General features: G+C 44.1%; 1 protein-coding gene across 5 annotated transcripts in view; it reads left to right on the forward strand.

The window, feature by feature from the left end:
• Nucleotides 1-18,100, forward strand: part of PTPN7 (protein tyrosine phosphatase non-receptor type 7) — a 294,573-nt gene that overhangs the window by 194,006 nt on the left and 82,467 nt on the right. The gene's annotated exons all lie outside the window — the stretch shown is intronic.

Genomic DNA, 18,100 nt, shown 5'->3' on the forward strand with positions numbered 1-18,100 from the left:
CATATAGTAGTAAATGGCTTTTTAGATAGAACGTCCTACCACGTTTTTTAAGTATCCAGTTTAATGGCACTCATTGTTTTGGATTTATGAGGACAAAGTCTGAATTAATGTTTCCAGGATTCAAGCTCACTGCTTGCAGGTTAATTCCGACTTGCAGAGTCATCTTACTGGCGAGACAAGACCGATTCTGACCAGCTCCAGTGCAATAAATTATTGAGTCCCATAAACTTTTGCAGTTTGGAATATTTGGAACATTATTTTAAGGTCAGTTATTATCTTGTAGGCTCTTGCGGTGGCGCTGTAAGGCAGCTGTCAACAGTCACATTAATGAAGCACCGTTCCTGGCTTTGGCATTTACTTTATCAGATGGACCAACTGGGCTTCTCGGCCCTGTAGGTGTATCTTTTTGTTCTTGACATCGGCACTGCATTCTTTTTCCATACATTCGCAATATCAGGAAGTGATGATTTTTTGTGGAATGGTGTTCTGTACGAAAAGTAATTTTGATGTGAATGATGATTGCAATCAATTTTGGTTTGTAACTGACAGGACAGGTCTTTGAACATCTTGCTTTTCCAGGCGCCAGTGTGGCCTCTTTCTCCATCCGGTGATGTTGATGTGTTAAATAGGACTGGGCATAATGAATTTGCAAAAAATACTTTGCATTACTGTTGGCCCAAAGATTGGTCGGTCCTGGAATGAGCAGTTAACTCAGTATTACCAAAACAACTCCAGTAACAGAAAAGATATATCAGGAAATTATTTTTCGCCAAATTAAAAATAAACCTGGCAGTAGGCTTTAAAAATGAAACTGTTAAACTTTTCATCCTTGGCGTGGTCTCCCTTAACTTCTTTCCTCTGTTTCCCAGGTTGTTGATGTGTGTTGGATTCTTATTTTGAGTTTTTATTACTCTGGGCACTTTACCACTACTAACCAGTGCTAAAGTGCAAGTGCTTCTTTACAAAATGTATATGTCATTGGTTTATCCATGATTGGCATATTTGAATTATTAGTAAGTCCCTAGTACAGTGCACTAGAGGTGCCCAGGGCCTGTAAATCAAATGCTACTAGTGGGCCTGCAGCACTGGTTGTGCCACCCACATAAGTAGCCCTGCAATCATGTTTCAGACCTGCCACTGCAGTGTCTGTGTGTGCAGATTTAACTGTAAATTCGACTTGGCAAGTGTACCCACTTGCCAGGCCTAAACCTTCCCTTTTCTTACATGTCAGACACCCATAAGGTAGGCCCTAGGTAGCCCCAAGGGCAGGGTGCAGTGTATGGTTAAGGTAGGACATATATGTGTTTTATATGTCCTGACAGTGAAATATTGCTAAATTCGTTTTTCACTGTTGCAAGGCCTGTCCCTCTCATAGGTTAATATGGGGGCTACCTTTAAATCTGATTAAAGTGTGGATTTCCTTTGGGAGCGGATGGAGATGTGGAGTTTGGGTCTCTGAGCTCACAATTTAAAAGTACATTTTTTAGTAAAGTTGAGTTTAAGTTTGTGTGTTTGAAAATGCCACTTTTAGAAAGTGAGCATTTTCTTGCTTATACCATTTATGTTTGTGGATTCCCTGTCTGGGTCAGTTTGACAGTTGGGCTGGTTGCACCTCACACTAGACAGTGACAGAAAGGGAGCTGGGGTGTAGTCTGCATTTCCTGATGAGCCATCTGTGCTAGGAGGGAGGGGAGGGGTGGTCACTCACACCTGAAAGAGCTGTGCCTGCCCTCACACAATGCAGTCTCCAACTCCCTGGTGAATGTCTGGGGCCTGGCCTGGCCAAGGCAGGATTTCACAATCAAAAGAGACTTTGCTTTGAAGTAGGCCTACTTCAAAGGAGAAATTGGGTATAAGAAGGGCACCCAAAACCACAGACTTTAGAAAACTTCTGGAAACCAAGAGGAACCTCTGCCTGGAGAAGAGCTGAAGAGCTGAGGAAGAAAAGCTGCCCTGCCTGTGACTGTGCTTTGTGGAGCTATCCTGCAGTTGCTGCTTCTGCCAGAGTAAGAGGGCAAAGACTGGACTTTATGTGCCTTCCATAATGTGAAGATCTCCAAGGGCTTGATTTAGAGCTGCCTCCTGTTGTTTGAAGTCTCAAGGACAGCTGACTTCTCTCTACCAGCACCTGACGTCTCTGGAGAGACTCCTACTCTGCCCTGTGGTGCCCATCCAGTTCCGGGGACCCTGAAAGGAGAAGCTGGCAGCCTAAGAGGAGTAAATTCACGCACAGAGCACCGTGCAGGGAATAGATCGACGTGACTCCGATCTGCGCCTGGGAAATCGACGCTCTACCGGCTTCACGGCTGAAAATCGATGCTCACCTGTAATGCAACAGAAGAATCGGCACACGGAGCTAGAGAAACGACGTGCAGCATTGCTGAAGGAGGCTGGGAGATTGCAACCCACGCTGCGTGGTTTTCAGATCATCATGCAGCTGGATTTCCCACGCAAACTCCACTGGGCGTGTAAAAACAACGCAAGGCCTGCCTTGACCCGAGAGTGCTGACCGGATCGACACATCGCTCTCCTTTGGAGAGAAGAAACAACGCGCCCTGACCCAACAAAAGGAGAAACGATGCAAGGTCTCGCTCATGAGTGAAATTGATGCAACACAAGCCCTTTCTGACGCACACTCACCCTTGCGGGGTTATTTTTGACTCACCCAAAGTACATTTTCATGCTAACAGTGTTAGTGTTTGTTTAAAACTACATGAAGACTCTTTTTGGTTTTTAATTGATAACTTGACTTGTTTATTGTGGATTTTTGTCGTTTTGGTCTTGTTTTGTTTAGATAAATATTTCCTATTATTCTAATCCTGTGTTGTCATTTTGTAGTGTTTTCATTAAGTTACTGTGTGTTGGTACAAATACTTTACACCTAGCACTCTGAAGTTAAGCCTACTGCTCATGCCAAGCTACCAAGGGGGTACGCAGGGTTAGCTGAGGGTGATTCTCTTTTACCCTGACTAGAGTGAGAGTCCTTGCTTGGACAGGGGGTAACCTGACTGCCAACCAAAGACCCCATTTCTAACAGAAACGCAAGGCAAAAAATAACTCAGTTATACGAAACCTGGTCTGATTATTGAAGTCAGAGAACATTGTAATAAAAATATTCCCAATTCAAAAATCAATATTCTGTTGATTAAATCCACACATTTACATTCTACCAATTCCTCGGCGTATTCAGATGTTTTTGTCCTATTTCCATTACTGAATTCATAATAGTGGATTGACACTTGGAAATGGAGTTACTCACATGTAACTAGCAGACGGGTGTGGTGCATTTGTAATTGTCAGCATATTTCCTCATAGGTGTGACTAGTGAATTTAGGGAGGATGCATGTGCCAGAGGTGGTGAACACCAACTAAACTGGACAGTTGTGGATATTCACAGACCTTTGCTGGTGGGTTTCAAAGATAGAATGGTCCTGATTTACTCCTGTTAGGGGCTGTATTGAATCCATTTTCAGGGTGGGAAATGGGGTTGAACATCCTGAAAACTGGCGAGGGAGTAGACAAAGAAAAAAAGTAAAGTGAAAATGCACAAATGTGCTACATTTCTTTATTTGGAAATGAATACCTCCTACATTTATACTTGTGAGTACCTTTTGGGAAGCTGTCACAGTTGCAACTCCCTAGGAGTCCCTGGAAATATTAGAGAATTACAACAAAGGTTGACATTTACTCAAAGCAATGTTGTAAGCCTCCAAGACCTTGTGAGTCAGACTGCACAACACTAACTTGACCCTGCCAGAACAATGCTGCATGCCCCTGATTGCCACTTACATATGTGTGCCATTTCTAGTCCCTTGTAAGTGTAGACTTTTTCTCTTCACTTGATGGCCCCTTTAAAGTACTCTAGTTGTGCTCAAACCTTGCATTGCTGGTGTTGTGTCATTCAGCACTGCCTGTCAGCCCAGTTACCCTCTGTTAGAAACTGGGTTTCTGATTGGCAGAGGTATGCCCCCTGTCCAAGCAAGAACCACAATCCTAGTCAGGGTAAGTAAGTTATACATCATAAAGTAACCTGTTCTCAGCCTCCTGGTGCTTGGAACAGAGCAGGCTGGCTTTTAACTTAGTAAGCAATATGTAAAGTATTTGTGCAAAACTTAAAAAAGTAACACAGTGAAAACACCACACAAAAATAATCCACTCCAATTAAAAGAAATAGACCTTAATTTAATGAACAAACCAAGACCAAAACGAACATCCCATCAGTAGAAGTCGAGATATGATTTTTTAAAGATTATTTGTGAATATAATGCTCTGAAACATAAAGTGCCAACCAGGGCAGTCTGGTAGCACTAGACTTGGGAAAATCCAGATGTTCAGGCCAACCGTGATGGAGCATTGGCTGGCTACAGGGACCGAGCTTTTCCTGTTGAAAAAGTGCCTTGTGTGGAGGGTTGCGTTGACGCTTAGGATCCCATGCGAGGAGCAAAGGGGACAATGCGAAGGCAAGTGTGTTGGGACTGAGGGCGATGCGCAGTCAGGAATGCATCACCAATGAGCTGCTCAGTTGTCGATGCAATGTCCTCGAGAAGCGATGAACCTTTGGCAATGAAGGCAATGTATCATCATCGAGCTGAGCAGCCCCCGATGTGAAAGTGATGCATCAGGACTAAGGGTTGATGCACCAGTTCCAAGCCATGCAGTTGGTGCTGCTATGTCTTTGTCCTCAGCGGCAGTGGCAATGGGTCAGTGTCAAAGAGAGATGCAGCAGTTCTGATGGCAGAAATGACGACGATGCATTAATTTCTGTAGAAAACAGACATGGAACCCACTTTCAAGAGTCCACAACTGGATTGGCACCACTTGGCAGGGAAGGACTCACAGATGGCAGAGTCCAGAAGGTGTAGCAGAGTTGAGTGAAGTCTTTGATATCCCTGAGACTTCAGAACAGGATGCAAGACAGCAGGCCCTTGCAGTCAATTTGGTTCTGGGGCTGTAAAGATTCAGGTCCAGTCCTTCTCACTCCCAGACAAGGAGGGCAGCAGGCAGCAGGGTGGGCATAGCAGGAGTCCAGCAAAGTCCAGCAGAGTGACAGCTCCTTCAGCAGCACAGCAGTCTTTCTTCCTGGCAGAATATCCTCAGGTCCGGAAGTGCACTGATTTGGTGGGGTCGGTAGTCCATTTCTTATACCTGGTGATGCCCTTGAAGTGGGGGAGACTTCAAAGAGAGGCATTTGAAGTACGCAAAGTCCCTGCCCTTCCTGCCATAGCTCCAGACACATTACAGGGGGTTATGCAGCCCTTTGTGAGGGCTCAGGTCTCAGCCCATTCTGCTGTGTCAGCTCTTCACCCCATCCTGCCCAGGATGGCCCACTTACATGCAGATGGCCACTCAGTCACACCTAAGCTCCCTTTGTCTGTGACTCTCTGGAGGGAAGGCATAAGAACCCAGCTGTCACCCACCCAGATATGTACTCAGAGACAGGCAGAAGGAACTAGATTATTTAAAGTATGAAAATGTCAACTTTCTAAAAGTGGCATTTTCAGAATTACAATTTAAATTCCGACTTCACCATAAGTTGTGATTTAAAATTGTGATCGAAGAGACACCACACTTTGGGTCCCATCTCTTTCTGATTGGAAATTATAGTTATAAAATGTAATAAGGCAATCTCAATGTTAACCTATGGGAAAGATTGGCCTTGCAGTAGTGAAAAACGGTTTTTGGAGTTTTTCACTACCTAGGCATGCAAAACTTAAAAGTACATGTGCAACGTTTTAAGTACACTGCACCCTGCGCCCTTGGAGCTGTCCATTGCCTGCCTTAGGGGTAACTTATATATATTAAAAAGAAAGGCTTTGGGCTGCGAATAGGGTTAATTTGCCAGGTTGACATGGCAGATTGAAACTGCAGAGACACGCTCTGCAGTGGCAGGCCTGAGTCATGTTTAAAAGGCTACTTAAGTGGGTGGCCAAGTCACTGCTGCAGGCCCACCAATAGCATTTAATTTACAGGCCTTAGGCACATGTAGTGCACTTTATTAGGGAGTTATAAGTAAATGAAATATGCCAATTGTGGATAAGCCAATTGTATTATGTGTTAGGGAAAGAGCACATGCATTTTAGCACTGGTAAGCAACGGTAAGTCAGCAAACAGGAGGTCAGAAGACAAAATGTTTAGGGGAAACCATGCCATGTATGTCAGATCTAACACCCTCTGTTTATACTTTAATTGTGATTTAGACCTTAAATCCTACACACTGTTGTCCTGACTCAATCTGTGTTACTGGGTTTAGAAACTCCACATCAGGATCATATATACTTTCACTGAGTCATCTTACAGCACTGACCTCGGACATTATTCTGTCTCATCTTTCTAAAAATGTCTTTGCACTTTTATTTATGTTCTAAAACGTACACCACAAGCCTACATATTCCAATTTTGTCTCAACCTCATATAACTGGATTTGTATACTTCATTTGTTTCTTGCACCTTGTATCAATATGTTCTTCATTTGTGCCTCGATCCCTGGTATTCTTTGATTATATCTGACTCCTTACTCCCTGGCCCTCTTCGGTTCATTGCCTGCAATAACAATAATAATAAAATTTTTACCTCACTCCTTGTGATGCAGGGTTCGAATTTTTACATTTCCCCTAAAATGTTACATCATAATCTTCACATCATAACCCATTGACTTTGTATAGTTCATATATTGTTTTTGTGTTTTCACACCTTATATGATGAGATTTATATACTTTAAATATACCTCACACCTTCTGTCACTGCCACATATAATTCAGTTATGATTCACATACATAACTAGCAATGTGCACTTAAATGCTGTTGTAAAATAAAACAGACACTTGGGAAAGCTCATGGAAGTCTAACAGTATAACACGTTTATAAAAAATAGCCAACAAGCATCAAAAATAGACTAATGTGAGGACTTCATTCTCCCTGTAAGAACTCTATCTTTTCTGCCTGGTCACTCCAATGTTTTGCCTTTTGCTGGAACGTCTGTGCATTTTACAGCTGCTAACTTATAATAATAAAGTTCCTCAGCTTTCCCTCAAAACATGGTTGAATTAACCTCTTAGCTGCTGGGCCTCCTCCCCCCCTCCACCCAGTGCTGAGGCCTTTTTCGGCTATTTGGGTAGTTAGCGCTTAGGCCTTCATAACTTTTTGTCCACATACGCTATCCACACTAAATTGCGTCCTTTTTTTCCAACATCCTAGGGATTCTTAAGGTACCCAGAGTTTGTGGGTTCCCCTGGAGGAGACCAAGATATTAGCCAAAATACAGCAACAATTTCGTTTTTTAAAAACAAAATGGGAAAAAGGGCTGCCAAAGAAGGCTTGAGGTTTTTTCCCTGAAAATGGCATCAACAAAGGGTTTGTGATGCTAAAATCACCATCTTCCCAGCTTTCAGGAACAGGCAGACTTGAATCAGAAAACCACATTTTTCAACATATTTTAGGCATTTTACTTGGACATACACCCTTTTTTTTTTTTGTGTGCATTCAACCTCCTTCCAGTTAGTGACAGGAATGGGTATGAAACCAATGCTAGATCCTGGAAAGCTAAACATTTCTGAATAGTAGACAAAATTCTGAATTCAGCAAGGGGTAATTCGTGTAGATTGTACAAGGTTTTCCTACAGAAAATAACAGCTGAAATAAAATAATATTGAAATTGAGCAAATAAAACATCAATTTTTCTCCACGTTTTACTCTGTAACTTTTTCCTACAATGTCAGATTTTTTAAAGCAATATACCGTTACGTCTGCTGGACTCTTCTGGTTGCGGGGATATATAGGGCTTGTGGGTTCATCAAGCTCCCTAGGTACCCAGAGCCAATAAATGAGCTGCACCTTGAAATGGGTTTTCATTCTACACCGGGTACACAGCAATTCATTTACTGAAATATAAAGAGTGAAAAATAGGTATCAAGAAAACCTTTGTATTTCCAAAATGGGCATAAGATAAGGTTTTGAGAAGCAGTGGTTATTTGCACATCTCTGAATTCCGGGTTGCCCATACTAGCATGTGAATTACAGGCCATTTCTCAAATAGACATCTTTTTTGTACACTGTCTTACATTTGGAAAGAAAAATGTAGAGAAAAGGGGCAATGACACTTGTTTTGCTAATCTGTGTTCCCCAAAGTCTCCCGATGAAAATGGCACCTCACTTGCATGGGTAGGCCTAATACTTGCGACAAGAAACGCAACATGGACACATCACAATTTTACACTGAAATCTGTTATGTTTGTTGCAAAGTGCCTAGCTGTAGATTTTGGCCTATAGCTCAGCCGGCACCTAGGTAAACTTACCAAACCTGTGCATTTTGGAAAACTATATACCTAGGGGAATCGAAGAAAGGGAGACTTGTGGGGCTCTCACTAAGTTCTGTTACCCAGAATCCTTTGCAAACCTCAATATTTGGCAAAAAAAACACTTTGGCCCTCATTCCAACCCTGGCGGTCATAGACCGCAAGGGTGGATGTCGACGGAAGCACCGCCAACAGGCTGGCGGTGCTTCATTTGGCATTCCGACCGCTTCGGTACAGCTGCGGTCGCCCAGCCGGGTCCGGCGGTTTCCCGCCGGATTTCCCCCGGCTGGGAGAATCCTCCATGGCGGCGCTGATGGGGATTCCGGCCCCCTTCCCGCCAGCCTGTTTCTGGCGGTTTTTACCGCCAGGAACAGGATGGCGGGAACGGGTGTCGTGGGGACCCCTAACAGGCCCCCAGCATGATTTTCACTGTCAGTGAAAATCGCGACGGGTGGAACTGAACCCGTCGCACCCCTGCAACACCGCCGGCTCCATTCGGAGCCGGCTTCTGTGTTGCAGGGCCTTTCCCGCTGGGGCCGGTGGGCGCTCCCTTGGCGGGCGCCCACCGGCCCAGCGGGAAAGTCTGAATGGCCCCCTCGGTCTTTTGACCGCGGAGCGGCCAAGTGGCGGCGTAAGTTTGGCGGGCGGCAACCGCCGCCCGCCAAACTTGGAATGACCACCTTTGTCCTCACATTTCAGTGATAGAAAGTTCTGGAAACTGAGAGGAGCCACAAATTTCCTTCCACCCAGCATTTCCCCTAGTCTCCCGATAAAAATGGTACCTCACTTGTGTGGGTAGGCCTAGTGCCCATGACAGGAATAGATCACACAACGATCAATGTTGGTCCTTACATGAGGACAACTGTTGACCCTGGGATGATCCATTCCTGACACAGGCACTATGTACAGGCACTCAAGTGGGGTAGTGTTTTTATCTGAACAGGAGAGGAAACACTGGGGATCCCAGCATATTCCTGTAGTTTGTGTGACAGAAATGCAAGAAAAAATAGAGTTTTTATTCAACATTTTCGTTTCGCAGGGTATTCTGGGTAAGAAAACTTTGGGGAATCCACACAGTCACACCTCTGTGGACTGCCCCGGATGTCTAGTTTCCAGAAATGTCTGGGTTTAGTATGTTTCCCTATATGGCCGCCGAGCCCAGGACCAAAAACACAGGTGCCTGCCTTACAAAAGCAGTTTGTTTTGTGATAGATAATTTTGATGTCTCAACAATACGATTTGGGCGGTGGAATTTGGGGCTAAAATAAATTGGGGAGCTCCCAAGAGAGCACTCTCTCTCTCTGTGCTTGCTGCTGCATTCACTTGCTCTCTGGGTTGGGCTAACCCGCTATTGTCCCGTTGCACAGACTGTGCTTGCGAAGGGAAAGCAGGACTGTCCTCATCATCTCCCACATAACTACTGGAAGAGGAGTTATCGAATGGGACTTCTCTGACTGAAAAATCACTCCCAGAGTCTGCACCATGTCCCATCCCTCAGATGTTGTCTCAGTATCTGCTGTCTCAGTCTCTGATCCTATGTCAGAGCTGTCCTCTATAACCCGAGTGAGGGCGTGAGCAGCAGTCATCCAACGAGATGTCATCTCTGCTACTGGCTAAACTGTTGCTCTAAAACACTAGCCTACGTAGACAGTCACAAAATTGCTGGTGTGTATATGTGCAACAGTAGATTTCACCTTACCTTCGCTTTTTCCCTCAATCAGCAGGTTCTTTCAAGGCACTCAAAAAACACCTTGTCACATACCAATCGTCACAGTCTTTAGCACCTCTAGTGCCCAGTCGAACAATCATTATTGGTGCTCCCTCCTCCTCAGATTCCCTCACTACCACCCAGCAAAAGTGCCCTTCATCTCTCCATAGCCGCCCTCCACCCCGCACATACATTTCATTTGTATTATAGTGCAGGTAATGGCTGACTTTACTAATGTACTCAGCTATTTACATAAAATACAAATTTACTCTTTGCAGCAGGCATATAAACCTTCTGCGCTTCTTTATGGCACCAAAATTGCCACTAGACAAAAGTCTGATCCTTTTGTAGCAGAAACATGATCACAAGACCTACTTGACTTTTTATTGCTGCCGAAAAGCTACAGTTGAAACACATCAGTTGAAGTATGTGCATTGCTTTGAAGACGCAAGCTGCAACTGCAAGACAACTGGTGGCAAATAATATATATATATATATATAGAGAGAGAGAGAGAGAGAGAGAGAGAGATCTATATATATAGATCTACATATTTTTTTAGCAGTTGTATGGTTTCCTCGGGGGGGCCTTTGAAACCATACAACTAATACAAAATATTATTGCCCCCACAGGGTGTCGCCCTGCCCATGGGCATTTGTCGTACCAGACATCTGTCTCTGGGTTTACATATAACACTTGGGAAACACTTGAAAGTGAAGAGAACAGGATGCAAGGCAATTCTTGTGGATCCACTCTCTGATTGCTGAAGGACTCCGTTTTTGTCCTACCAGATTTCTGTCTCTGAGTCTGATGTGGGTACAGTTGCTACCTCAAACTGGATCATTGCATTAAATGTGAGAAGATACTAGCAATTACCATAGTACATTTGCAACACACACTCCTAACCCTCAGAGACCAAGTTTAGTGTGGCTGGAGACTTTCGCAATCTTGACAATGCTCAAAGTGGGTGGGGTTGGCCCCAGCAACTTTCACCTCCCGGAAGATCAGAAGAGGACTAGACCTGCTGTCTGTAACCTGAGAGGAGACATGAAGGACTGGACCTGCTCCCTCTTGTCTCTAGCACAAAGAATTGGACTCCAAGGGTCAGATGGTTGACCCGCTGTTCAAGCTATAAGTATACAAGCAAAAAGGGGTCTTTTCCCTGAAGTAGCAGCCGTCCAGTTGCCATTGGATCTAGCCTTGAGCCTGCTGATGTCCTGATGATGGCCTTTAATGGCAACTCTGTGAGTTCCCTGAGCTCCTATAGGGCTTAAGAAGTGTACTCACGTGGTGGATTGTGAATTAAAGACGAAAGTCAGAAATTGAAATATTTGACCAGGACTAACTTGGATCATGTACCTAACACACACTCTATCACACTCAGCCTCAAATTTTACCTAGGTGCCAGTCTACTTCCTCCAGGACTATTATTGGCACTTTGTGATTTTTAGTGCTATTTTGCGTTAAAATGTTAAAAATACTTGTTTCGGGCTCTCCTTATTAGATTTTTGTCATTTTATTGTCATCTTATTTATTAACTTTACTCTATTTTTCTAATTCAGTTTTGGATTTTTATTGTATTTCATTTTGACTTTATTACTGTTCTGATACTGCATAAATACTTTCCACATTGCCTCTATGTCAACCCTGTCTGCTTTGTGCCATAGCAAACAAGGGATTACGTTCAGATTAATTTAGTCACTTTGAGGGTTCACCCTGACAAGGGTTGTGATCATTATTTCAGCTGGGGTGTCACCCACCCACCCCAGATAATAATCTAATTTATTTCATGTTTATTGAGGTAGACTCCATTGCTATACTGAATACAGTGCAATTGAGCTTACATGAGATGTCCCAGCACAATATATTTGCTGATGTGGTAGTTTACAATAACAAAGCATGATTGTCTGTGATTGGACCAGACATGAAAGAGACAGGGTCAGAAGAGTGGCACACACTGGTTTGAAATACCAACTGCATCTATGTCTATGTAGGAGGGGTAATGAAGGAAGTTCAGAAGTTTTCAGGGCAGGCAGTTTGTGGCAGTATCAATAAAGCAAGTGGTGGGTTTTTAACATTTATCATAAATCATCCTAGGGTCATTTCTGGTGTAAAGAAATAAGGGTATTCAGGATGCAGTTGGCATCTCTCGAGCTCTCCTAGTAATTATAATAAGGTTTCAGTCTGACCTGTTTAAATTTGTGTGGGTTGGTAAGACCTGGTTCCCCTTAAATTGTCTCGGGTAATTATAGGGCTGTTTTTGCAGAGATCTCTATGCCTAGCTGGGACGAAACATACTCTCGATTTAGACTGCTCCACAGTGGTGAAGTCTACATCTTGTCTAGTTATCCGTACACTTTTACTTGGCACTCTAGTTCCAGTGTCTTGCAAACTCAGCACCTTCTTGCAGTTCATCCATTAGTTCCATTTCCAGGAGCAACTGCACGTGCACCGGGTCCCATGGGTTGCCATGGTGAAAACATCCAGCAAATCCTCTTCCTCTGTGTCCTCGCTCGTCTTCTCTTTATCTTGTGGTTGAATGATCTGGGGGAATACATAGGGAGGAGGTGGAACAGTTGGAGTACAAGTTCCAACTCTGTAGCTAAAGTAGCATTCTTGGCATTCCAGTGTCTCTTGGGTCTGTTTCATACCACAAACGTGCGAATCATGTTATTTTTTATGGCTTTGTCATGCCATTGTAAGAAAGCTGGCTACTGTTCAGCCTCTAACCTACTTTTAGGATCTTTCAACTTGAGTCTGTACCAATGTTTTAGAATTTGCACATGACTCTGCTGTACTGGTGATACATAGCGTGAGCAGTAGTCCCTTCTGTTGGGGGCCCTTTGTTTACATTTCTCTGCACCCATCAACTGCTCCTGAATTCATAGATGGTAGCCATGAAAGGGTGTGCCAGATTTTTGCCCGCAGCTCATTCTTTGGAGTAGGGTAGGAAGGAAATGGAAAGTAGGGTAAGTTATGTTTCTAATTGATCTCAAGTTATGAGGAAAGGAAGATATAATACATTCACACTCAAGGATCCCCTTTAATTCAACTGGAATTTGGTTGTAGGTCTGGAGGGACTAGCAAATGAACTTCAATGGATGGATCAGACAGTCTGTTTCTCTCACACATTAATCTTGTAAGGGTCTGTGCCTCAGGTCCTGGTGCTCCAGCCTATTGGCCATTTCTGAACTATTTCTCGAGCCCTCACTCTGAGCCATGTATTGCAAACACCATCTTTGCTCTAGTACTCTTCCCATTTCAATCTACCCAGCCAGTCGATTATCCTATCGTCTTCTACCCAGTTGGCACCTTTGGTGCATTTTAACATTGTGTTTTAAGTTTGCTCTTATTACTGTAAGCCATGGCCTTTACTTCCTCCTCAGGGGAAAGGAGGAGGAAGAGCATACCATCATGGTCATCAATTCACCAAAATGCCAGAGGTAGTGGAAGTGTTATCACGCTCCCTTCACCTCCACTTTCGTTCACAGTTACCCGCAAGCACGCACACAACATACATGTAAAAGCATTTTTACTTACCTCAGCTGCTATGGAAGGGCATATTCACATTTGTCAGCTGACACTGTATTCCTGGCACTGAATTTGCCATCTTTGAAGCCAAGGGTCTTCAAACCCAGTGTCCAGAGGTCGGAAAGGGCAAGCCAGAGGGAGCAACTGCGACCCCTGGTCACCCCTGGTCACCCCTAAATGCTAAATGACGTCCATGCATGTCGTATTACATGGATTAGAGGTGCAAATAAGGTGCAAACACCCATTTGGGGCTCCTCTATCTCTCCTGCTGATTAGAGTGTTGCTCATAAGAGAGGAGCAAGACAGCAGGAAGTATAGATAATTGCCCGTTTCACAATGCTGTTTGCATGTATAGGTTTGGCTTTAATATTCATAAAATTTGGTTTAGCAAAAAAACATTTTACACAAATATGTTCATGTGAGCAAATCTACCCATACGTTTGGGGAGTTAGTGTTCCAGAGCGAAAATGCAATGTAAGTTTTTGCGTATCCACAAACTTACGTTTGTGGGGTTGCCCTCGTCTCTCTCTGATCCCTTTCCGATGTGGAAAAGGTTGGACATTTACTCTTGCCAAATTTGGTTCCAAGAAAGAAAGAGGATCTAAAGACCAACAACATTGATAATTCCATGACCAAGCTTTCCTGTGCATATTTACGCAAATGAAAAACAAATTATTTATTCTCTAAAAACTGTGAGTGTTGCAGGTTGTCCAGTACTGTTGAAAATGTTTCTGAATTCCTGAATGCAGTAGTTCCTTACTCACATTAGCTCTTAAACCTATCAATGAAAATTCAACCGAACCTTCTTTGAGAAACAGACCCCTGACGTGATTGATTCAAGGGGGTGCAGGACGCAAAGTTTGTGAGCTAGGATTGGAATAGGTCCCAGGCATGAGCTGCTTTGTGAGAAGTGTGTGAAGGCTAACAAACATGGATTGCTTTTTGTGAGTGGCAGGGAGTCCAAGATGGCAGCCATGTGTCTCTGTGTTATGGTTGGCGAAAAAACGATGCCCCTGAGCAATCACAAGTGACTGAGATTATTATCATCATTATCATCATTTTTATTATTATAATTATAATAATAATAATTATTATTAATAATAATAATAACAAGGTCATGTATAGCTCATAGCTACCTATAAGGGTTTCAGGGTGCTTTACAGAGATAGCAGAAAAAAGTAAAAACAACCAGGTTTTGAGGTTTATGTGAAAGATGGTCAAAGATTGGCAGCTTCTTGGTGAATCGGGCATCGTGTTCCAAAGCTTAGGGCCCAGGTAGGTAAATGGACACCCACCCATGCAGGCTTTTTTCTGGAGACCTTGCAGAGGTTGCTATTGCTCGACCAAAGCGAGCAAGTGGGTCAGTATGGTTCCACCAGCTATTGCAGATACAGTGGACCACAATTTGACCTAGCTTTATGCAAATAGCATAGGGATTTAAATTGAATCATTCCATCCATCACCTTCATGTTTGATGAAGTTGACTCTCCAAGTGTCCAGACTTGGATCCCCTTCACATTGTGACATTGGACTCAAGCTGCACTCTATGGTCAATGATTTCTTGTGTTCCCCTGTTCAAGGGGGCCTCTGCTGGCAGTTTGGGATGGACTGTTCATATAAGGAGCAGGGTCACTACTGATTTACATATGGCAGGCCTCTATCTAATGTGGTATGGTGAGCGAAAAGCAATGCAGACATTGGCAACCGGTCTTCCAGTGGACCACCAGGTGACAGCAATCTTTACCTCATTCCATTTAGAATGTGGCAACCCTCCCTGTTTTTATGTTCATGAAATGAATGTCCTGGGCTGGAAAATTTTGAAATGCCCCTGACATTAGGGGAGAAAACATCCTTTGCATCAGGGACACCAATTTTCCTTTTTCTAGCAACAAACCTACATTTCTCCATGAATCCTCTCATATGTAATACCAGAAATACTTATCTCTACTCTCTTGCCAAATGACTGTATGAACACTTATCAGTTATTTTGCATTTATGTTTAAACACTCTGCTTAACAAGAAAATATGCTCGAATAGCAGATTTCGGCGACTAAACAGTGACCAACATGCCTTGCTCACAGGGGCTACACTTGTACTATTGAATGAAAGAAAATGTGTTTGAAAGTAGTAAAGAAAGCAAATCTTCTGCTTAGTGATGCATATTAGAAAACCATTCCCTTCAAGTGGCCCGTAAGTGCCGTTTGATTCAAACATGTCTCTGTTCACTCAACTCAGTGTGTGGTCACTGTTGTTAATTACCAGCTATACTTACTGACAAAATGATGTTCTTACTCCACTGCACCCTCTGGGTGGAATTGATGAGATCATCTGTAAAGCTGGGCAATCCGGACTACTGTAATTTCTATATAATAGACTTTCAAAGAAAGTGACTGAAAAGAAGAGAACAATAGTGCAGCCATGCTGCAGCAAAGCCCCAAAAAGCTTCACACATTACATGATTGACTTTGCATACTTTATTGTGTCTCATACCTTCCATCACTGGGTTTATGTATTTTAATTGTGTCTCACACCTAATCACTTTCCTACAATTCTTCAATTATATCTTACTGGTTACACTACTGAGTTTGTATGGTACTTAGTTCACTTTGCAAGTGTGAAATAACAATAATACTGTAATAAAAACATGTCTCACTCCTAAGTCCACTGGTTTTGTATAGTTCGCCGTCCCCAAACATTGCACCTTGTAAAGCCAGCGTTGAAGTCAAGGGAGCGTTTGTCCGCAAGGCAGACTAGATGGGGCCTGCATACATCGCCTCCCTTGGGCAGGACGGAAGCCCAGGGAGGGCAAGAAGCCCCCAAAAATAGTGCACCCGGTTTGGCGGGCCTCATTGGAACTGGACAATCTGTGCCCACCGTGGTACGATAAAAAGGGGGCCAATGAGGGCATTCACACATTCAATTCCGGGACCAGGAGTCTTGCGGGACCAGGTGTGTTGGAAGAGATAATCATCGTGGGACAGGTTTTGGAGCTGAGATCTTCATCGCAGGACTGGATGGATGACAGAATGGCAGACTTCACCGGAGTTTGCCCAGCTTCAGCCACGCACTGCAGGGAGACTGTGTGAGAAGAAGGACAACAGCTAGGCTGGTGGAACACTCAACATCACTCCCAGGATTAAGGACGAGGCTCGCTCTGTAGCCACGGGCAAGTAAGCAGGCATTGGCATGCATGATTGCTGAGCGGATTGAATCTGCAGAGCGAGTTGAATCCAGCATTACAGGGACCAGGACATGGCAGTCACATCACCCCCAAGGGAGCAGGGGGCACATGCCATACATAATGGGCCCAAATTGGATGCGGACTTGGAGGCGCTTTTAGACAAGGCATGGGAGTTACTCTCACAACAGAGGAAAGAGTCAGGGCCCAAACCTTGTGAGGCAGACAACGTGGATGGAGAGAATTCATCTGCATCGGCGGTCACCAGAAAAAGACCAGGTGCCATGCCTAGAGCGTGTGGCCAGGGTGGCAGCGACCTCCAAGATCATGGGGGTCCGGCGGCAGGGCACAACAAAAAGAACTACTGTGGCACTAAAGAAATGTAGCAGGGTGCATTCAGGGAAAAGTTGCATAAGCCGCACAGCAGAGCTCCAGGAAGAGTTACTAGAACAGGACAGTGGTCCCTGGTGGCAGCCAGGGAAGGGGTAGGCGACAGAGAACATAGCTTTCGCCAATCATGGGGAAAATGAAGATCAGAGGGATTTCAGCGCTCCAGCAAGACTAGAATGTAGGCAGGGAACAGGCAGGGCAAACTGAAAACCCCTGCAGGCTGGAATTATGGCAAAGATGATTGCAAATGAGGTCAATCCTGCAAATTCAGGCATAGCTGTAGCAATTGTGGGGGGCCCAGCCCACCCTGCAATTGATTGCAAAAAGGCAAAAGGGAACCCGAAAGGGAAAGAGCACAGTAGCAAAATTTAGAGACAAAAGAGGACAAGGGGAGGCACTAGGCACCGACCACCCTCTTCCTACCCACATCAAAATTGGTCAGCTAATAATCATGTTAGCTTCATATCCCAAAGAAAAAGACAGGCCGCTACTTATTGATAGTTTCAGGCATGGCTTTTCCATTCTGTGCAAAGGCCCTCGGGTACTCCACCTGCACAAGAGTCTAAGGGCCAGATGTAAGTACAGAAATATTTGTGAGTTGCAAATTGCGAGTCCTACCGACTCGCAATTTGCAACTCGCAAAAGTGTATGCAGAAAGGTGTCTCAGACACCTTCTGCGACTCGCTATGGGGTCGCAAAGACCCACCTCATGAATATTAATGAGGTGGGTCGCAAATTGCGACCCCATAGCGAGTCCCTGCACTCACAGGGATGGTGGCCTGCTGGAGACAGCAGACCTCCATGTCTGTGACTGCTTTTTTAATAAAGCATTTTTTTTTTTTTGAATTGCAGCCCGTTTTCCTTAAAGGAAAACGAGTTGCAATTCAAAAAAATAATGAAACCATTTGGTTTCATTTTTTCAGCGACATTCACAAAGGGGAAGGGGTCCCATGGGGACCCCTTCCCGTTTGCCAATGAGTTACCACCCACTTCAAGTGGGTGTT

This window comes from Pleurodeles waltl, chromosome 6 (assembly GCF_031143425.1).
Source record: "Pleurodeles waltl isolate 20211129_DDA chromosome 6, aPleWal1.hap1.20221129, whole genome shotgun sequence".
NCBI lineage: Eukaryota > Metazoa > Chordata > Amphibia > Caudata > Salamandridae > Pleurodeles > Pleurodeles waltl.